This window comes from Ambystoma mexicanum, chromosome 13, assembly GCF_040938575.1.
Source record: "Ambystoma mexicanum isolate Mex_15411 chromosome 13, UKY_AmexF1_1, whole genome shotgun sequence".
Classification (NCBI taxonomy): Eukaryota; Metazoa; Chordata; class Amphibia; order Caudata; family Ambystomatidae; genus Ambystoma; species Ambystoma mexicanum.
The window spans coordinates 86,773,087-86,795,751 of NC_090938.1; the positions used below are offsets into that span (position 1 = coordinate 86,773,087).

Sequence of the window (22,665 nt, forward strand, 5' to 3'; positions counted from 1 at the left end):
TTTGCAATGTGGGGAGGATCAGGCCCCACAAGAATTTGTGCAGGAGTTAAAGCGTGCTTTTGCACAGACCACAAGAAGGGTGCGCACAGACAGTCGAGAATTCGTTAATACATTTTTCCATGCCTTGCCCAAATATATCATGACCCAGCTCGTGAGGGATTTTCACGAGAAAAGATCTTTAGACTGGGTCATTGAACAGGCTACCCGGATCTATGAGGTGCAGAAACCGATAGATAGCAAAAGTAATGCCCAGAAAAACCCCAAAGCCAACAGCACCCCTGCTGCTGCTAAGGTGGCAGAGGTAAAGGTCACCCCCGTTTTGGATTTGGAGATGGGGGGGCCTAAAAACCTACCTGCACCTAATAATGCTAGGCCCAGAAGGTCCTCGGGCCAGTCACAGACAGGGAGCCAGGGAGGCAGCCCCACAAATGGGGTCCCTCGCTCTCCTGATTATGTAAGTCCCCGTTACAAGGGAAACAGACCCATCCTGGGTTATGTGTGGACTCCTCCAGCCCAAGGGGGGGGATCCAGCCAAGCACCTAACCCAGGGAACTTCCCTCCAAACTTCCCACAGGAGGGCAGAAATTTACCAAACCCTGGGCAGAACTTTTTCCCCAGATATCCTCCCGACTTTCAGCCCCAAAACCATCCATCCTTCTTTCCCCAATTCCCTGAGCCCAGACCACTGAATCCGGGAGAGGGGAGGCCAAGGGTGGAGGGGTACCCAAACCTTCCCAACCCGGGGTATTACCAGAGGAGGGACAGCTACCCTTCCCGGGATCAGCCCAGGGGAGAAAACAGGGCCCCGTATCAGCCTGAGCGGGTTTCCCAGTTAGAGCGCCAGGTTCAAAACATGGCGCGGGATCTGGGTCACATACTGAGGGCTCAGCAGAACCCTCAGATGGGCGTGCCGGCGCAGAACGCACCCAACTCTGGACCTGGTGCTCCAGAACAATGACGGGGGCAGCACCCCGATAACTCACCGGTTCCCAGGGAGGAGGCACAAAGGGAAGGGGGGTGTAAAGCCTTGGAGGAAGCTTCCTTCCTCACTTGTAAACAGCCCCTGGAAACCCAGGAACCGGAAACAAAATCTCTTGCCCCTGAAAGTCTGCCTCCTAAGGAGCAGAGGGGGGGTAGGAGAAACAAAAGACCCAAACAGACTCAGTTTGAGGAGGAGGTACAGATCTTCCAATTTGAGGGAGAGGGATCCTCAGAGGATCCTGGGAAAAGGATCTTCTCCTTCAGAAAGGGGGGAACTCCTCCCAAAGAAAAATGGGTCCCTAGGGATGCAAATCCAGACTGGGGAGATGTGGAGACTGAGCTACCGCCGCCCACCATCTCATCCCAGAACCAACAGCAAGAAAATCCCCTGGTTCAAACCCATACTGGGGACTGCCTCCAAAAAGGGGGGGGCGGCCCAGAACCGGAACCAGGGGAACCCACAATGGCTCTGATCTCCAATTGCCAACTTTTTCTTTCAGATTCCCAAGGCTCTCCACAGAATTCTGCCCAAAATTCTTCTCTCGCGATGTCCAAAACCAGAGGGCTAGCCCACCAGTTGTCCAAAAATGTACATTATCTGTGCCCCCTTGAGGAGAAGGAGGGAAGATATTATGCCCCGGTACAAGTACAGGGACAGGGTACAATCTCGGCACTGGTGGACACTGGATCTCAAGCTACCCTTCTGTCCAGAAGGGCCTTTGACGAACTGAATGCAGGAAGGGGAGAGAATTACCAAATTCCTCTCACCTCTCTTCCGGGACAACTACAGAACTTTGACGGGAAGGAAATTCCCGTTGAGGGGACTGCAGACTTGGACATTAAAATTGGGCGACACAAGCTGAAACACCCGGTCATAGTTGTGACCCCGGAGGGCACCCCTTGTTTACTAGGGAATGACCTCCTGAGAAGGTTGTCACCCCTAATAGATTGTGTAAACAAGGTCCTCTGGACCCAGACTAGCCGACCAATAAAATTGAAACAGAGTGTCAACCATGTTAGTTTAAACGGCACATGCCACATGGTTGAACAAAAATCTGACCAAGTAGAATTTCACTTCCAGAATAGCCAAATTCCAGACGTGACAGTAATAGCAGTAGGACAACAGACTGGTGATGGGGGGTCCTCTCTATTTCTGAAAATCAACCTTCCTTCCAGTTTAAGGTGGTATTCCACGCTGGAAGGAAACACTCTGAAATTCTATACCAATCCACAATCTGAAACTCCCACTCCTATAGTCCAGAAAGATGTGAAATCAGCTCAAAGCCTGGCTGATATTCAGCAAATTGAAGAGCAGTTGTCCATCCCTGTTCAGTTAAATGATGGGAAGGACTCTGTTCTCGCTCGAGTGTGTGTGAGCAACGGTAAGAGCTTCATCAGCGAAGCCATGTTTCGCCAACTCCCAAAAGATCCAGCCATTCCCACATTCAAACTGATAGACAAATGGGAAATGGACCTGGAAGCACCCAATTCAAAACATCTCCTGCCAAGCAGGTGTATGCTCAAAATCTCCATTGGCAACAAGAGCATAGTCCACAATTGTTGGGTCGTGCGAGACGTCCCTGCCGCCTTTTACTTAGGCAGTGACATTCTCAATCGCTTTGCCATTAGTTTGGACCTAATAAACTTCAAAGCTTGGTCCCGATTAGCGGATAATCCCATGGGCTTTGATGATCCAGAAAAAGCATTTAGGTCAGCTCAATTGCTACCTTATGCAGTTGAAATTCAGGTTAAAGAGGAAGTCACCATCCCAGAAAGGACCCGACAATTCTCCCTGGAAGTGAAAGTTAAAAGGGGACAAGAGTTGAAAAACCCTGATGCTTACATACATCTAAATGCTTCTCTCCAACAGCAAGGGTTGGGGGTAAACCCAACTCCATTAGTCAACATAGAACATGACACCATTCCAATAGAGGTGGATAACAGCGACTTAAAGAGTATTACTCTAGCCGCAGGCACCATTATTGGAATGGCGGTTGATGACCGACATTTTTCCATCGACTTAGTAAATGAACTGTTAGGACCAATCCCCAAGGACTGTTTTGACAGTGACAGTGATGACAATACAACACCAGACAGGATTCTTACCCGGCATGGGGGGAACTTCCTGGTGTACACTTCCTGCCCCTATGGTAAGGAAGATGTGACTTGTGACTTCAGGAGGGAGGAGGTGATTTTCCAGGTTCATGAAGGCTGCCTTGCCCACCTGAAGCCTCCGGTCCAAATCAGCACTCTGACCAGGGACTTCTCCACCCAGCTGGAGGAGGCCGCGGAGATAGCCAAACCAGAAGTCTTTCCAGGCTTCAGGCAGATGGTGGAAGAGAGAGTCAACCTAGCTGATGCCTGTGTGACTCTGGAACAAAAGCAAAAGTTGAAACAAGTTTTCTTGGATTTTCAAGATCTCTTTGCGGTAGACTCATATGACTGTGGTCGCACTGACATCCACACAACAACCATCCCCACGGACCCTGGCATGACTCCAGTGTTTGTGAAGCAATATCGCTTGCCTCTCGCATCAATGGAGTCCCTTACTGAAATAATTAAGAACCTTGAGTCCCGGGGAATAATCCGTCCAGTCCACAGCACCTTCAATAATCCGGTGCTGGGAATATTGAAGCCGAACGGCCAGTGGAGACTCTGCGCCGACCTCAGGGAGCTCAACAAACGGGTCCATACTTCCCGATGGCCTCTGCCCTACATTGACCAAGGGCTGGCCCAGATCCAGGGGTCACAGGTATTCACTGCAATAGACCTGACCAATGGATACTGGACTGTGCCTGTCAGTAAGGAGGACCAATACAAGCTGGCTTTTACCTTTGGGGGCCAGCAGTACACATGGACCCGGACTCCCTTCGGATACCTCAACTCCGGCAATGAATTCAACATTTTTCTACACAAAGCCATGCCTGACTTGGGTGCAAGGGGTAACCTGGCTTATGTAGATGATGTCCTCATCAAAAGTTCATCTGTGGAGGAACACATAGCGGAGATCCGTTATGTTCTGACACAGTTGAGGGCCGCCGGAGCAAAACTTTCCTTTCAGAAAGCACAGTGGTGTAGAACCCGTGTTAATTTCTTGGGGCATGAGATTACTTCTCAGGGTCTCTGTCCCCAGGAAAAGAAAGTGGAAGCACTTCAGAAACTGAAAGACCCCACAACTCTGCGGGAACTAAGGAGCCTCCTTGGACTGACTAATTACAGCAGAAAGTTCATTGAGGGCTACGCAGAGATCACCAGACCCCTGATTCATCTCCTGAAGGGGGGGGTCAAGTGGGAATGGGGTCCAGAACAAGCCGAGGCAGTAAGACAACTCAAAAGAAGCCTCTCACAAGCGCCTTGCCTAGCTTACCCTGTCAGAAACAAGGAGTTCTTCCTGGAGACAGGGTTCTCTAATACGTGCTTGACGGCAGTATTATACCAAAAGCATGACAAGGTCAATAAAGTAATCTCCTATGCGAGCAAAACTTTATCCTCTGTGGAGGAAAAATTCAACGATTGTGAGAAGGCACTCCTGGCGACGGTGTGGGCATTGAAGAATTACCGCCCGTTTATCCAGGGGGAGCACATCATAGTGGAGACTCCACACCAGCCTCTGCAATATCTCCAAAGTGACAGAATCCGGGCCGGAAATGTGAGTAATTCCCGAATTACTTCCTGGATTCTGTCAATGCAAGGCTTTCCTGTGGAGGTCAGATATGGCCAAAACAAGAAGAGTCCCCTCGCGCAAGGTCTGGCTGACTTGCATGATTGTGCCAGAGAAAACTGTCTCGAGGACGAAAGTCTAAAAATAAAGGACAACATGGAGGCATACCTTAATTCCCCCCACAAAGTCTTTGAAGAAGACAAGTGTGAGGGAATGCCCACTGTCTATGTGGATGGATGCTCTTACCATGTTGACAACAACGGGGAGAAAGAACTGGTGGCCGGCGTAGGGAATGCATGGGTGAATGAGTCCCCAGAACCCTCCGCTGGATACAAAATTGGTCCCCGAAGTAGTCAGGTGGCAGAATTGATGGCTGTGCATCAGGCCATCCTCACTGCTGTCCAGCATCAACTCCACGAACTGGTCATAATCACAGATTCGGATTATGTACGGAACGGGTTCGTGGAGCACCTGGTTAATTGGAAAACCAGAGGCATGTTATGTGCTAACAACAAACCCTTGAAACATGGGAAGTTGATCCAAAACATTGATGATCTGGTCACATCGAATGGGATGACCATCTACTGGAAAAAGATCAAGGGTCATTCCAAAGTAGAGGGACCAGACAAAACTGGAAATGACTTAGCTGATCAGCTGGCCAAAACCGGGGCCATCCAAGGGGGTCTAATTGAGATTGAGTCCCTGTTGGGGGAAATCCAGGTCACTGCTATCACTAGGTCCCAGACAAATGCTCACAACGACCTTTCAATTGCACAATGGAGTAAGGAGACCCCTGATGCTGATTTGATTACCGCTCAGAAGGGGGATCCAATTATTGGTAAATTTTACCAGCACCTTGAGGACCCTGAGAACTTTCCCCTGACGGATACCGATTACATTGGGAAAGAGGACCTAAGAGTGTTGATGAAATGTCCAAAAATGTTCCGAATCCAAGACGGTTTGTTGGTAAGGAAATCCAAAGCTGGCCACGATCAGTGGGTGGTTCCTACCTCATTCCGAAGCCTGATGTTAAGTCACGCCCATGATGCGGCCACCGCCGGTCATAGGGGGTTTCACACAACATTGGAAATCTTAAGAGAGGTTGCATACTGGCCACACATGGGGCAGGACCTCGACCAATATTTGAAGGGGTGTCTTGTGTGTGCACAATTTCAGCCATCATCCCTTACGCACCGGGCGCCTTTACAAAAGAGGGGAATGACACTGCCATGGTCAGATTTACAAATCGACTTTGTAGGCCCTGTGATTCGCTCGGCTAGGGGGAATAAGTACATGTTGACTGTGACATGCTTGTTTACCAAGTGGGTGGAATGTCTCCCAGCCCCAAATTGCAAGGCAGAAACTGCAGCTGCCTTGATGATTAACCACATCTTTTCTCGTTTTGGTCTACCTCAAAGGATTGAGTCAGACAGAGGTAGCCACTTCACCAGTGAAGTAATGACAAAGATGTGGGAGATACTGGGGGTCAAGAGAAAGCTGCATATTGCTTATAGACCAGCTTCTTCTGGGGCAGTAGAGAGATATAACCGGACAATTGTGAGCATATTAAAGAAGTTTGTGGCAGATTCTGGGCCAAGTTGGGATATCCGATTACCTCTGGTCCTAATGGCCATCAGATCTACCCCTTCATCTGCAACCAAAATGTCACCATTTGAGTTGATGACTGGACGCAAGATGGTGCTTCCTCAGCATTTGCTCTATAGGACCCAAGAGCAGACACTGATAAATGCCTCCACTACTCATGAGTATGTAGAGAATTTAAGGAAACACCTCCAACATGCTTTTGCTTATGCTCAGCGGAATCTAGAAAGATCGGCTGATAGCATGAAGACCCATTATGACCTGAAAACTTCCAGGAAGGAATATCAGGTGGGAGACCGGGTCTATCTATACAACTTCCAAAGGAACCAGGCCAAGCAGCGCAAATTTTTGCCTACATGGAAGGGACCATTTGAGATCATCGACAAGATCTCCCCTGTGGCCTACAAAATCCACATCCCCAAAGGCGGTTCGGCAGAGGGGGAAGACAAGTGGGTACACATAAACCAGTTGAAATGTTGCCATCCCAGGCACACTCTGCAACAACTGGAGGAATCCTCCGGAATCCTAGCGGGTACTGTATCAGACTAATTCAGTTCCAATCATAAAACGTACCACATCTAGTCTCTAACATACTGTGATTTGTATGAAACTGTCTCTTAGTTATACTGTTTTTTTTTTTTTTTTTTTCAAAATAAGAATGTAATGTTTCGTGATGATGAAATGCATATGCTGCCCCACTATCTCAACGGTGGTGGAAAAACGTCTATGAATAGGTATTGCCGCTCTTCCTTTGTCGTCCTAGGAGAAAGAAAACCGGGAGACGGGCCAAGGAGGATGATACGGAGACCGGGAACGAAGATCCAATGGGCCCAGTGGACCGCCCAATATTCCCATCAGGACCGGCGAGGAGAACTGATCGATCAGTACCGGATGGAGGAAAAGATGCTGAACTGTGCCATCTATTGGAAGAAGATGAGGAAACATCCCAGATCTTGCGAGTCCCATTCGTGAAATAGAATGGCCATCGCAAGAGGGGGGCTTGTGGGATGTATTTACCCATGCATCCTAGCCCTACCTCAAAACTGTGCAGTACTGACATGAAAACATCATGATGGCCAGAGCTTCCCAGAAAATGCACAGGGAAATGCAGGAAGAATAGGCTGCCACCCATTTTTGCCGATGTTATGGGCACAGAAGGACGCTGCCTAAAACCACCATTGGACTACCCGCACAGTAGTCTGAAACCATTGGGAATGGCAATGCTGATTGCCAAATGCAACCTAGAATTGTGGGGAATTAATTTCTTAAATCCCAAAAATGGGTGCAGTACCAGTACTCACCACTATCCAAAAGCCGGCGTTTTAAAACCACTCTGTTTCCCTGAAGGCAAGTCAAAATGCCTATTTTCAAACATTGCAATATGTGCAAAATATTTACTGAACACCAGCAGACATTTGGCAGAATGGAGTTTTGTGTGCCTACAAAATCTGGGAAATGAAGATCATAAGACAAGGTTTATAACAAGACTGGCTGCGCTGTGGATTTCAGCAGTTTAAGTTGCACTGGATTTAAAGACACTAAAATCGAAAATGTTTAGATTAAATAAGTGACCTATGTTTGGTGTCACATGCCTTTGTAATTGTTTAAATGTCATAGTTTTGCACTTAGAATCAGCATTCTAGCTGCATGTGTAAAATTGCAAGTTAATTTAAAAAGCAACAAATAACATGACAGTAGCTGAAAGTCTGGCTTAAGGAACTTGATTCTGCCTGGCAACTACCCCCATCAGCAGTGAAACTTGAGTCACCACTGTGTTCCCAGGCCAACCTTCCTTTTGCTGCCCCCACTAAGGATATGCCATCTATCTGATAATTGAATTACCTGGGCTCTGCCGGAGAGTGAACAAAGCCCTCTTCACTCAGGCAAAGGTTTTTATTACCGCAGTCGTAAAATGTAGCTTCCTCTTGGCAAGAGCTGGGAGGGGCACTGCCTGTGAGAGCAAGCTGGCTTGGCAGAAACTGGAAAGACTGGTTTCTATACCATGTGACCTGGGAAACCACACCCCTTTGGAGCCAGAACATAACTTTAAAAAGATGAATAACTCATAGAGCGGACATGTGAAAATTTTATAAATGACACCATAATTCTTGTGATTTTTCTGCCCACATTTTAAGAGGTTTTTAGAACCGGTGGCATGTTCAGGGGGGTGTCAGCGGAAAAGTGGATATTACTCTAAATGTATGCATGTTAAAAATCTGAAACTTCATCAGTTAATGTCCGTACTCCCTGCGCACATGTATGTAAAGTTGGGTCAATGTCAGAAATTGCAAAATCAGTTAAAAAGTGAAATATGTGCCATTTCTGAATGCAAGCTCCCAGGAAGAGCAGAGTTTGAACAGGGGATACCTCCTGTAATGCATGATGGGTGCATATGATTTTAAAACAATATGTACCTCTGCAAATATGTATTTGTTTCAAATCTAGATTTGTGTGTAAGTTGACAGGAGGAGTGGACTTTCTGCAGGCTGTAAAATGACATCACTCTGACTCACAGTTCATTCCCCAATCAAATGATAAATGGAAGTTTGACCAATTAGAAGCTGAGAGAGAGGTAGGGTCAGTGATGCTAGAACACACCCACATTCTAAACACATAAAAGCAGACAGACAGGACAGATAGGGACTTTCCAAATCCATCTGCAGCGGGACGCTCTGCCGGAAAAATCCATACTTACCTCCATCAACCTCCAGAAAGCCAAACTAGAGACTTCAATCTATCCAGAACTAAGAAACCAGACCAGAGAGAAAGCAGTGCTGTACCCAGAGAGACCCAGACCAGCAGAGAGAGCTGACCCAGATCACTGTGAAGTGCAGAGGCCAGACCAGACCAGACCAGAGTCCAGTCTAAAACCCTGACCAGATCCGTGGCGAGGCCCATTTCACTCAAGAGTATAGTGTGAGTACCTAGAAAACTGTGCAGAACCAATCTCCTAGTTAAAATAATATAATTCAATCTAGCTTAATCTAAGTAGAACTGTCTCCTAACTGTCACCTGTCATTTGTAAAGCTGTCACTTGTCATTTCTAGTCGCAAGCTGCACTTGTCTTTTGGAACTTTAAAATTTCAAATCTGAAAAACGACCTCTATTCAATCGCTCATATCTCCGCAACCGTTTGGGCTAGAGACTTGCAGTAACTTTCCTCTGACAGCTTAGAATCGTGGCTTTCCTACGAACCTAGAACCGCATACCTATCCCCTATAGTTTTACCGCAATCGCGGAACACGCATTCGCGAATTTTACCGCGATTTGCAATTTCTTCACGTGTAAAAAGACAGCAGTTTTGCCTTCCATTTACCAGAAATTCGTTTAACCTGCTAACTATCCCTGCATCATTGCTAGTGTGAGCCTGGACTAATATTAACTAGATACCACTCACCCTGAACCTCTGAAAGGGAATTAACAGCATTTCCAGGATATTTCTCATCCTTTGCTAGCACATATCAAAGCCTTTGGGCCTGTGTTTTCAAAACTCCTATCTGTTTTCCGTAAGCTTGCTGGGACTGAACTGAATCACATTTGATTGCATTTCTGAGAACTGTGTGTTCCTTCCATTTCCTTGCCTTGCATCAAAGGGGGGGGGAGGGAATTGCCAGAGAAAAGTGATTACATTGTTTTGTTGAAATCATATTGAGTATTTCTATACTGCATTTCATTCATTCAACCTTGCATCCATTTGAACTCTATAAAGCATTTTGTACCACCTTCTTCTTTTGTTCCTATTCACCAGTGTGCTACCTTATCCATTTCATCTCAACTCATTAGTGATTATAAGAAGTGTGCTAGTGCCAGATTCTCCGTTGTTAATATTTATCATATCAGATTAAGTGTGATATTCAATTATTAATTTATTATAAAGTGCTATATATATATATTTTAATTTATCAAATAAACCTTTTAAACTTGCAAAACAGAACTACTTCTTGGCTCAGTGGGGTCAGGGGGATTCCAAGAGAGGGGTGTTATATAGGGGTAGTCATCCAGAACGCATGAACTGGACCTAAAGATATATCCATAAGGGTTTTCATTCAGTATTCTAGACTAGGCGTTGACTCAGCTGTAGTGCTGAATTGAATCCTCTTACAGGCATACCACATGCACATCAACAAAGACAGGCCATTAGTTGCAAAAAATCATAAAACAACCAATTACTGAGCCTCCTCTTGCACCCCAGAATATTTCGTTCACTGGTGTGTCAGATAATGTGTACCTATGTACTAGTCTTAGACAACTTGATATTAAGAAGGCGTTAAATTCTTAACCCTCTTTACATGCACGGGTATGAGACATAGACAGAGATGGAATACACCTTGCTTGGTTTACTTGGTCAACCACGCATTTGTAATCCCACACCTAACTTCATATTAAAATCTTCTTCTAAAAGAATGAGAGGGATAGATGTATGCTAGCAACTCACAGTAATATTGAGATGTTCCATTAACAGTTGGAATGCTTAGGCATTGTTATTAGTTATAAAATTGAACACATGTATTAAATAGGTGGAATGATGATTTATATTATATACCTGCAAGACTCTGGATATTGCCTTCACCAGCTATTACTCTCATATATTGCAATATATGTAGTAATGTCCACCCACACTTCTGCCCCTTTTGTTACTTATGCTTTGGCTTCATAAAAATGAAACACAACCACACTGGATGCATCCAAGTTGATGTCCTCACAATAAATTTATATTGAAATCTTGGACTAATTCCCCCTAAACTGTTGAAGGTGCTCATCCCCAAAATACAATTGTAGACACATAATAAGGACACACCCAGTAGGGAATGAGACCAGCAGAATGATTCAGAGGAGAACAAAGTTTTATCAAGGTATATACATGCATAGGACAATGCTTCCTCGAGAGCGCTCTGACCAACAATACAGGGCTGTTACTTTGAGTGGCACGTGGTCTGCTGGGTTCATCTGGGTTGTGTGAAGGTCAGGTCGGTTCCACAAGAAGAGATCATTCTGACTAAGCTGTGCTACATGCTATCTCCTGGTATGCAATGAATAATACAGAATATAGACCAAGTGGTAATATATGTGGACACCTATAAATTGAAGACACTTATTTACAAATTCCGGCCTCAGACCTTTGTAGTCGTGAGGGGTACGAGGGCCTTGCCCCCCTGGGTTATCAGTGGGCTTGATCTAAGATTTTATTTCCATGGCTCCCAGTGCTTGAGTGAGTGAATTGATAGGTTTTGGATTTAGGTGGGATATATGATGACATGAGACCAGTTATATTGGGGGGCACTCTAGGGTGGTCAGTGGGGAAGGGTCACATTTCTGCTAAATCGAAGACACCATTGAGGGGTAAAAAGTTGAACCGGCAATGACTTCCAAAGTTGGGGGTGAGAGGAGCAAGAGCAGGTTTGTGGAGATGAATGAGCCACCATTTAAATTCATCCCCGGTCACATGCAGGGCAATGAGCTCAGAGGAAGGATACAAGAATACAGTATCTGTTTGCAAAAATTCGCGTCAGAGCATCCGTTAGAAAGAGGCCTGGCTGGCTCAGACACGGAAGGAGGTTGTGGGGGCTATCTGTGTGCGCGGTGTGTGGCCCTGCAGAAGGTGAGAGGAGACTTTGCAGGACTCAGGATGCGGCCTAGTCCAGAAATGGAGTTGAGTTATGCACGAAATGGAGTCCTATTGTGTCTTGCAGTAGCCCTGCTTCCACTCTAACCAGGGAAGGGCAAGGAGGACATCTCCCCACTATTGCATGAGTATTAAGTCTCTTTTGCGGCGAATGTACAGGGGGGGGCAAATCAACCCTTCCTCCCTTACATTGTATTGGCTATTTTTGTATTTAGTCCTGCCAAATTCTAAGGCAGGTTTCTTATTGCCTATTATTGTCCATTATTCCTTCCTCTGTGTCAATATTTAAATTTAGGATCACATAATATGACGGGGTGTCATTATCTAATGCCATATGGGCCACAGGTCTACAATGTATCACCTCTACAAGTTTCCCATTCCCTTTGGTTGAATGCTTCTTGATGTTGAATTTCATTAAGATTAAGTTATTACGAACCTCTGCATGGGATTTTGCTGCTTTGTACTAGGGAGTTTTGGGCATAGTTTGGAGTGCACTTGGGCACCTTACCCTAATATTATCCACCCATTGTTTTGCTCATATTGTCTGTTATTGTAATAAGCCATTTTATTCCTGCTACTTGCATAAGGGTCAGGAACTTTCATGCAAATCTTACATAAAAACCCACTAATCGTTTTTTCTGAAGTTCCCACCCCTGATGTTTGTTGGGCTATCCTAATCAGCACTAGAGAGAGAGTGGATTTATTTATCAGCAATACATTAATACCTAACATAAATGTTTGTGGAGGAAAATGAAAATGCAGGACATGTGTGTGACTCTGGAGCACATTAGTCTTAACCCTGGTTAATAATCATGGGTTATTTTCTTTTAATCAATGTTTGATCAGGGAGTTTCACCCCCTTTCATGGTTGGGGATTGTATTCCCGCAGTTGCTCTTCTCTAGATGGTTTTCTTTTCTCTGTTTATCTCCTTACTTGGATTATTAAAATTGGTGTCAGTATTTTAGCTCATACTATGGGTTGTGTGTAATTTATGGGTGGAGTAAGAGGATTAGTTATCGTCCTAGAGTTATTTGAGTTACTTTCATCCTAAGTAGCCATTTCACAGAGGGGCTCCCAGAGTTATAGGGTGCTTGTGCTAATCTTCCTACCCTCTGTTGATTAGGTATTCTAGATAAGATCCTGGTATGCAACATATATGATAACATGAACATACATAGATTTTGTACACTTCTTTCTTTTTTTATGAAAGTAGTCTTTCTTCTAATGTGCCCCCCCCCCCAAACACCATCTTCAGTGTTATCTCATTGTTTCACCTTTAGCAGACCGTTGTTCCCTTTAGGTTTGTATCTGAGTGTCTGCGTCTTTACATAGATCTGTATCACTTCAAGTTAATGTGGGTCTGGGGCCACTCCATTAAGGGGAGTTCTTCTCCAGCTAATAATTGATTCTTCCTGAATAGAAAGTGCACATCAATTCCCTTGTGGTTATTGGACTTGCTTCTTTTCTACTGGGTAAAGATTTTTCATTTTGGCATTATAAAGAAGGAACAAATCAAAGAGAATGATGTCCCAATAATTAATATGTTAACCAAGCATATCACATGTATACAATGTGCAGTATAAATTGATAATCTGTTAATAAAAGAAGCATATCAACAATAATATTAATGAGAGAGAGATTTAATGGGCTTGCTCACGTCCAATTCCTACGCCCGACACTTATCGGTCATAGTTCAGACAAAGTAGCACTGTAGATCACTTTTTTGATTTTTATTAAATAATAAAAGGATGCAGGTAATTACATCTCTGACAGGGAAATATGCAGATCAGATTCGCCATTTATAAGCTCCATGCGGAAAGCATAGTGTTTCTGTGTCCTGCTGCATCAGTCTCCTGATTGCAGCATCTGCTCTGCCAGTGTCACATATCAGGTTCAGATCGCAGGTGTCCTCTTCACAGCTGCAGTGATAGCCAGCGCAGGGGCTGCATTTAAGAAACACACCCCTGTTCCGAAAACTGCATAGCTCTGAGAATCCTGCCTTGGTGGCACAGTAAACTGTAAATATAAGCCGTACCTGAGGTAGGGTATGGGGTCAGTACCTTTAATAGTTATCCCAGCCACATTAAATTGATATCAGACTCCTGTTAGCCCTGTGGGCCCAGTTCAGCAGTGGACGGCTGATGTGTATTCATTCCAGACAAGGCTCCCCCTGTCCACTGGAAGGACTGTAGCCCTGGGGATTGCCCCTCTTTGTTCATTTGTAAGGGCAGTTAACACCCTTTCCACAGAGACAGCCACTTCACAGGAAGCTGGCCTGGGAACATGAATCAAACGGCGCACTCATTCAAAAGGGGCTAGGCCTCAAACCGGGTGCTGCCTATTGTAAAGGGAAGGGGACTTGGGTTACTGTAGCCGGAGAGAGATCTGTACAGTTTTGGGAAGATTCTATTATATTGGTGTTCTCTAGCTCCCTTTCTCTTTTCTGTCCTGTCCACTTCCTGTAGCATAAAGCACTTTGGATGTGATGTCAGAAGGGCAAAGTCAACTTCTTTCAAGAGCAGGGATGTTTGCCTTTAAAATAAGGGGTCTCACACCATATCTTTGAAACATCCTTTGGACTCCAATCCTCAAAGAAGATTTCATTGGATGTTGCTGGTAGAGCAGTCCTTTCCAGAGTCCTCCAGTTGTGAGGTGAAGGCAGGTGATCCAAGGCAGAGGTGAGCTCTGTCCCTTTCAGGGTGACCACTGCTGGTGGTCGAAAAATGCATCCGTGCCAGAAAAACTGTTGACTGGGATCTCACCTTGTTGCAGGACCCCTAGGTGCATGCCAGCCTCCCCTTGCTTGGGATCCCGAGAAAGGACTAACCTTAGCCCTTGAGACTCTGTAGTGGGACTGTGAGCACCTGGAAGCTGGAACATCCAAGATCACTGTTTTCAATGTTGACCCGCTGCAAGACATAATTCGAGCATGTTCGACACCGAGCAAACTATCAATACCATTTGATGCTACCTTTAGCGTTCATCGTTCCCTGAACCACCAGTTGCTGTTCCACTCTGATCGCTACCACACACCGCACCAGCAGAAGCAGATCATTGCCTCGTCTCAAACCAAAAGAGTACTGCTGCCCTGCATTTTTTGAGTCACTGTTCGAGGCACCCGCATCTTCATTGCTGCACCTGAAAATTGATCAACCTGAACCTGATGCCTTCTGAGCAAAGGCCTCTGAGCATCCTGAGAATCCTGTTACCAGCTCTCCGGTCTCAAACCTTGACCGCCGACCGAACCTGGTGACCGCCCAATCATCACAGCTCAAGCAGACGCTTCGAGACACAGCTACCTTCCATTCGACCCAGACTCGATACCAGCTTGCCGCTGGACCATCACAACTGTCAAATCATTGTTCTGTAGAGAACCTGTGAATGAAGCTAAGAAGACTCTGCGCCGTCCAACCAAGCCCTCTGGTCCAACATTCTGTTCTAGAGACTGGTTAGGTAATTTTAAATCTGTGTGTAACCTCAAGAACATATCCTTTGAAAATGTTGGTCTTTTATTGCCTGTCTAATTACCCAGAGTGCTGTATTTGTTCTATCTTTGCATATTCTATGTTCTTTCTGCAGTGGTGTATTTTTACAGTATTTCTAGTTAGTTATTATTGTACATGGTGTGTTTGGGTAAAGTATATATTTTTGCAGAACTTTTATCAGACATTCCTTTATTTTTGACTTTTATACTTCACTGTTTGGGTTGCTACCAAACCACATTCACACCCCTCTTAAGAATATAGCCTTCCCATTGCCCATGTTACCACAAAAGGTGAAGAAGGTATCTCTCTTGACTGTGCCTGTGTTACCTTTATGATTGTGTTAGCTCTTAGTTCGTAGAAGTCTGAGGGCCCTTCATCCTCTACTCATCCTTGTACTCCTGCAGGGCAGAAGTCAATTCGTCAATTTTTTTCTCTTTCTTTGTTGTTCATGGGGTTTCCCTGGAAAGTAGGTCTGCATGGTGTATTTTTGGCTCCTCTGGTGTGTTAAAAGGATGTTTGTGGTCAGTACCCTTGGTTTTGGTATATGTGGCAGCCTTTTCAAAATGAATAGACAAAGTATTGTCTGATGAAACATGTTGCAGTGAGCAAAAACACGTTTTATTGTCGTCAAGTCCATCATTGTCAGTGAATTGCCTTCGTATTTTTGTCACACTCAAAACTGCATTGCACACTCTCAGTGTGCACACTTATGACAAATCCCAGCTTGTGCTTCAGTGTCTGTGGTAGTATTGGCAGGATCTTCAAGGGAAGAGGCTCTTCAATGGTACCGCTTCCTGTGATGGAAATGTGTTGTCTACCATAACGATGACTTGATGCTGTGAATACATAAACAGTATACTGATTTTAAAGCTTGTTATAGAATTAGTTTATACGTGTACATTTTTATTATATTAATAAGTTGTCGAGATGGATTGACCAACTTTAGTTGCTGCTTTTAACTTTGGAAATGATTGTAACATTTATTTCATTCCCAAATTAAATTTTTCTAGCAATGGAGTGGACACAATGGAAGCCATTTTGAAGTGAGGCCTCCTAGTGTGCCTCTGGGCGTGCCAAAAAACTCTTCTTTGATTGTATGATTAATCGACAATGGAAATGTTAGAGAAAGCACCTTTCAATTTAAGGAAGATTGATGCTGCAAAGCAAAGATTGACTGGATTATTAACTGGATAATTTATATAAATCTGCTATGGGCATTCTTGCAAAGGTTTTTGCATATGTTTCGTTTGAATGTAGACGTGTGTAAATAATTGTGTGCTGTGATTGATTTAAGCCTTAAATAACAAAAAATAAACTAACTTTGCTGCGAATTCATTTACACTGTATAGTACAGGGTTTTTAAAATCATGAGTAAACTAAAGACAGTGTTGACGGAATACCAACAAATGCAAACCTGCTTTATTTGTTTTTATAAAATTACTCAATTTCCTCAGGTTTTAAAAGTACCTTCTGCCATTATCCTCCCCTCATGGACATTGTCTGCACTGTTTAAGGGGGACACAGTTACATTTTACACACCTTTGGTTTGGTTAATCCTATCACCTTACTCTAAGCCCTCTGGTCACCCGCTGAATAATTTGTGTAGACCCCTAGCAGCCAGGACCAAGGTTTGGACACTGGTGGCTTACAAGTATATACTTGGGCAACACCATAAAACAATTGTCAACAGACTCATTCAGTGATTTTTTTAATCACTTACAGGAAGGATCTGAGTGCTTCTACTTCAGCTTTGTATGGCTGTTTTTGTGGTTTTATGTTTTTTTTTCTTTTTATTGCTTGTCTGAAATCAAAGAAAAATGTATATTGTACTATTAGATATATTTCTAATTGTTTTAACATCATAAATTAAATGAGGCTGATAAGCAAATATTTTGTAAGAGTTTGTGTGGTAGGTTGGGGCCTTTCAAGTTGTGACTTGTGGAAAGTGTTGGGTGACTTTGTTCTTACTCTGATTGACAAAAGGGTTTGTATATCCTGAGACATGCTAAATATTGTTTTTGAAACATCTTATTAATAATTTCATTGTGTTTTGGGCTTTCATTGTCTTTTTTATTGCTTTGAATTTAGGTAAGGGTTGTGTACACTGCAAGAAAAATTATTTTAACCCTGCTGTTTTTTGTGGAGTGTGTGTGTGATATGATGTGTTAGGTACATTTGATATGACTGTTCGATTCATGTTCAAAGTCTGGAGTGTACCTGTGAGAATTCCGTCTTTGTGAAAGGGGCTTGCATTTTGCAATATGTTTTCTAGTATGTTGATATAATTTGTGGTGGTTTGTCTTCTACTGATAATGTGCAGAAGGTTGTTAGGTGGGACCCTCCTGTGTACGTTGCCCCTTTAAGGGGATGTGTTTTATTTATGTGCATGGCCTCTTAACGATAGGCCATGACTGTGTTATGGCCCAAGCTAATAAAAGAAGCCCCTGCCGGCGCGTGAGTTAGAGCGGCTGCAGACTCCCAAAGAGGAACGACTGAGTCCATGTCTCGTTATTGATGTAGGCCACAGGCCTACGCAGGCACAGGCCTGCACGCCCTGATGCCGTGGGACCCGCATGCCAGGATGGCAGCCGATGTCCGCATGGTCAGAGGCCTGGCAGGCTGTGCCCCACTTCATGGTGCTGATGCCCCATAGCACCAGGGGCCCTGCCGGATGTCCAGGGCAGGCCCCAACCCCCAAACATAGTGGGACTGTTTGGTGCTAACAGGTGCTAACAGAGATAGCACCCGGGGGCGCCCTGCCGGATGACCATGGCAGGCGACCCCCAACAATGGCGATGAGGACCATGAGCCTGCGTTGCCCCCCCTGCTGCTGGTAAGTGGTGGGGGGGAGAAGGCCTGCGCCTCACTGCCGTGGCACTGGGCGGTGTAGGCCCGGGCTGCCCCGCGGTGAGGTATACACCCGGCGGCGTTCCGCTGCAAAGAAGATGAAGGTGAGGTGATCCATGGCGTGTTTTGCCCCGGCCGCGGCCCTCAGTGGTGGGGGTGCTCGTGCGGCCGGGATCGAGGCATGGTGGCACCCCTGACTCCTGTGACGTTCGTTTGTGAAGGGGGAGAGGATGAACACCGCCCGTTGGGGTGGGATATTGTTGCAGATTATTCCCGGTACCCTGCCATGGGGAGGGTGAGCGTGTGTGCCAGTGCAGAGCCGCCGTGTCGTGCCTGTGGCCCCAGTGCGCCTGCTGTTGCAGAGGCCCCATGGTCATCCCGCCCCAGCGACTGCGGATGCTGCTCCAGTCGGGAGCAAGCAAGGAGAGGTACGGTCGCAACGGCAGTGGTGCAGCCCTCCAGGGGGTCGGACTGTTTTCCCCGGCGGCATCTGCCACGAGAAGGTGGAGGCCGTACTGGCCCGCCTCCGTGAAGAGGATAAGGAGCGGCGTTGCCGCGAAGCGGGAGGCCGTGCTGGCCCCGCCCCGGTACAGTGGGTCCTCCCCAGCCGCGGCCCTCTGCGTGGAGGGTGCTCATGCGGCCAGGGGAGGATCCAGTCTGCTGCTCCCGGCGGGTTTCGCTGTGCTGCGGCGGGTGGGGGGTGCCAGCCAAAAAAAAAGAAAGGACGCTGACAAAGCATGTGCGCTGTTCTGGCACCCCTCCTCGGGGTGCGGGGACACTGGGCAGCGGAGAATGTAGCGCTCCTGTCCTGTACGAACAACAGGAGGTGGATTCCTCCTGCAGGTGGCAGGGCTGACTGGTGTTGTGCCACCGCCGGAGTCCCCACAGTGATCACAGGCCCGGCAGAGTCGTGAGGTGCTCCAGTCGGGAGCATGTGGATAAGAAAGTGCACGTGGAAGATCCCGCGCCTCTGGGGGTGAATGCTACTGCGCTCCGGCGGGAGCAGAATGGAAATAAAACACATATACGTGCTCCCTGCTGGAGCGTACTCAGGTACAGCTGATGGCCCTCTGAAAAGCATGGGCCCTGGTGGGGAAATAGAAGAAGAGCTCCAGTGGGAGTGGACGCCAGGAGGTGGGTTTCACATGCAGCAACAGCATGGTCATGCGTGTTACAGAGCTGTTTGAGCCCAAGAATGGTTCTGGGCCGACAGGCGGTGTGAAGTTGGGTGCAGAGTCCAAGTCCCTGCAGAAGACCATAACGCCCATATGACGGGAGACAGTAACACCATAGCCTATCAGTCAAGAAAGATGGCTGTTTTCCCCCCTAAGAACTGCTCAGATATCCATACAATCTGGAGAGGACAAGAAAGGCTAGCCTCAGGTATACCAATGGGAAGGGTATTATGGCAAGATCTGAACTTGAGGCTATCCTTCCTCAGGTGCTGGTGCAGTCATCCTTTCCTACTACGGTGGTAGGTTGTGAAGGTCGTCGTGAATTAGATGAGCAGCAGCCCCACAGCGATACAAACCACACCCAGACCTGAGTGAGGTGGGCAAACATGGACCACCAAATGCCTTTGGGGATTGGCTGCCTGGAGCTGTGTCCTGTCATCAGCTCGAGTAGAGCACAACAAAGAACGCAGCCCCAACAAGCGGGGGAAAATGCCCCGTGTCAACTGAGGCAGACATTAGGCTCCGAACATTGGAGCAATACTGTAAGACCCCGCGGCCCAATGGCAGCAATATGTCACCAAAGCGGAGCATTTCCAGCAGCGCCAGGATGGTTCTGCCACCCTCCGGCTCATCAGAATTCCACACCTCGACAGTGGGATCCCCACCCTCATGCTCATCGAGGCTCTCAAGCCAGGGCGTTGGAACGATCTGTGCACTGGACACCGCACTAGCAGCGCCATCAATGAGACGCTGCATGGGATATGAAACATTCTGTGCTCCCGGACACTCAGAAAAAGATCAGGTGTCATTGCGCGCCTGCTGTGCCGTTGCTGTCCATCAAGGGATGTAGTGCTGGCGGGGAACGAGGAGGAAAAGGCCCTCCAGCACTGGGGAAGTGGCGCGAGGTGCTATCAGGTGGCTCGAGAGGGTGGCTCCCACCACATACCTGTGACGTCAATCCAGCCCAACGGGGGCAGCCGGGTAAGACCTGGTACACCGTTACAGTAGACGGAGGGGAAGGCCAACCAGCGCAGAGGTTATCGTCTCCCGGAACAGCACCATCAAGCACAAACCACCCTGCCCACCATGTTGGTGGCCCTGACTGCCCGCCACTGAGGACACCCTGGGGGCCTGTTGCTGATGACACCTTGCGCGCGATGCCATCGAAGGGACAAGCTCAACGGGGCTTGGGGAAGATACCTGCCGGACCCCATGAGTTCAGTCGGCAACTTGTGTCTGACCAATTAACCAGGCTGCCGTGGGCACTAAAACCAAGACTCAGTGCATCAGTCGAGAAATGGGTTGCAGCTCATCATGAGTGCTTGTGCGCCCTTCTGTGCCCCTGGAGGAAAGAGATGTGCCAGGTCGGGGGAGCATCGCCAACAAAAGGGTGTGAGTGATGCCATATCACCCCATACTTGATCAGCAACACAGTGACCTGTCAACAGCACACGGAGCAGCCTGGATGCCCCGCAACCAGCGTCTCGCTGCTCTTCTCGGAACATCAAGGGACTAGGCCGATGTGGCCCCTGGTGCCCGCCAGGTGCGGCTTTGCCGGCCGTGAACTATACCATCAATGGACCGGAGCTCGGGAAGTGACTCCTGAATGGACGCTGATGGGAGATGGACTGGTCTCATGCTGCCCTGCGATTGGTTAAAGAGGACTCAGTAGTCTTGTGTTTTGATGCCATGAACCTGCATAGTAACTATGGGCCTCATTAGGACCCTGGCGGAGAGGGTTTTACGCCAGCGTAGTGCATGGCGTACCTCTCCGCCATACTACGAGTTCCCGTAGCGCCATGGCGGCCTTTTCCGCCTGGTTTTACCAGGCGGAGAAAACCATGGCGCTACGGGACCTCGTTGTTAATTACGCCACCGTATTTTACGGTGGCGTAATTAACTCCTTCCCCACTCCCATTATACCCTATGGGGCAAAAATGGGAATGGGGAAGGGCAGAATGGGGATTGGGGATTTACCGCCCCGCCAAGGTCGGAATGGGGCGGTAAATCCGCCAACCCCCATGGCGCTATCGGCGGCTTTCCGCCATGCTTCGCGGTGCATTTAGCACCGCGAAATCCGCCTGGGTCGTAATGAGGCCCTATATGTTTTAAGTAGTCTCAGTAAAGAATAATAGGGTGAGGCTGTGATCCCGCAGTCGCGAGGTGTGCATGTAGCCCCAGGTTAATAAAGGGTTTTGCAAACTGTGGTGGAACTGCCTATATTCATCTGGCAGCTCACCTGCCACGACTGTCACCTATTTCAGTGTGTTAGAAATGGGTTAATATATGTTAGGTTTGTAAATAGTATGTGTTAGGTCTTTAATTGTTTGAGCAGGCTAAGTATGTGGCATGTCTCGGGAATTTGCCTGCCGCACAAGTTTTAGACCGACAGGTATTTCATTGTTTTGGATCAGATGGAATGCCTGTGTGTTTCAGCACTGTTTTGTTTGTTCATTATGAAAAAGGAGGAGTGTTAGGTGGGACCCTCCTGTGTACGTTGCCTCTTTAAGGGGATGTGTTTTCTTTATGTGCATGGCCCCTTTAAGATGGGGCATGACTGTGTCATGGCCCAAGCTAATAAAAGGAGCCCCTGCCGGCACGTGAGTTAGAGCGGCTGCAGACTCCCAAAGAGGAACGACTGTGTCCGTGTCTCGTTATTGATGTAGGCCTACACGTGGAGGCACAGGCCTGCACGCCCTGATGCCGTGGGACCCGCATGCCAGGATGGCAGCCGATGTCCGCACGGTCAGAGGCCTGGCAGGCTGTGCCCCACTTCATGGTGCTGATGCCCCATAGCACCAGGGGCCCTGCCGGATGTCCAGGGCAGGCTCCAACCCACACATAGTGGGACTGTGTGGTGCTAACAGAGATAGCACCCAGGGGCGCCCTGCCGGATGACCATGGCAGGCGACCCCCAACAAAGGTTCTCTTGAATAGCATTAATCTTCCAGTTTTTATTTTTATATGGCAATCGATTGACCTGCCTTCATTATCATTAATTGTGTCTTGGTGGGTGTTAATTCAAGAGGTTTGACAGAATTTCATGATTTTGTCAGGATGTCGTGAGCTTGAGACATGTACCATAACTTCAACATCCTTTTTTTAAATGTTTTGCTTTGCAAAAACATCTGATTCTCTAAATTCAATGAACAGAAAATAACAGCATGAGAATTTCTTTGTGGACATCGCAATATTTGAGAAAACCATGGAAATTGAGCTTTTCCATAAACCTTTCTTCTCAAAAAGGGATTGAATATGTTTATTGGAAGTTCAGCAGAATAGTATTCTAG

At 46.9% G+C, this 22,665-nt stretch overlaps 1 protein-coding gene across 2 annotated transcripts in view; it reads left to right on the forward strand.

Moving 5' to 3' along the window:
- LOC138520910 (cytochrome P450 2A5-like) overlaps positions 1 to 22,665 on the forward strand; it is a 327,470-nt gene that overhangs the window by 125,912 nt on the left and 178,893 nt on the right. The gene's annotated exons all lie outside the window — the stretch shown is intronic.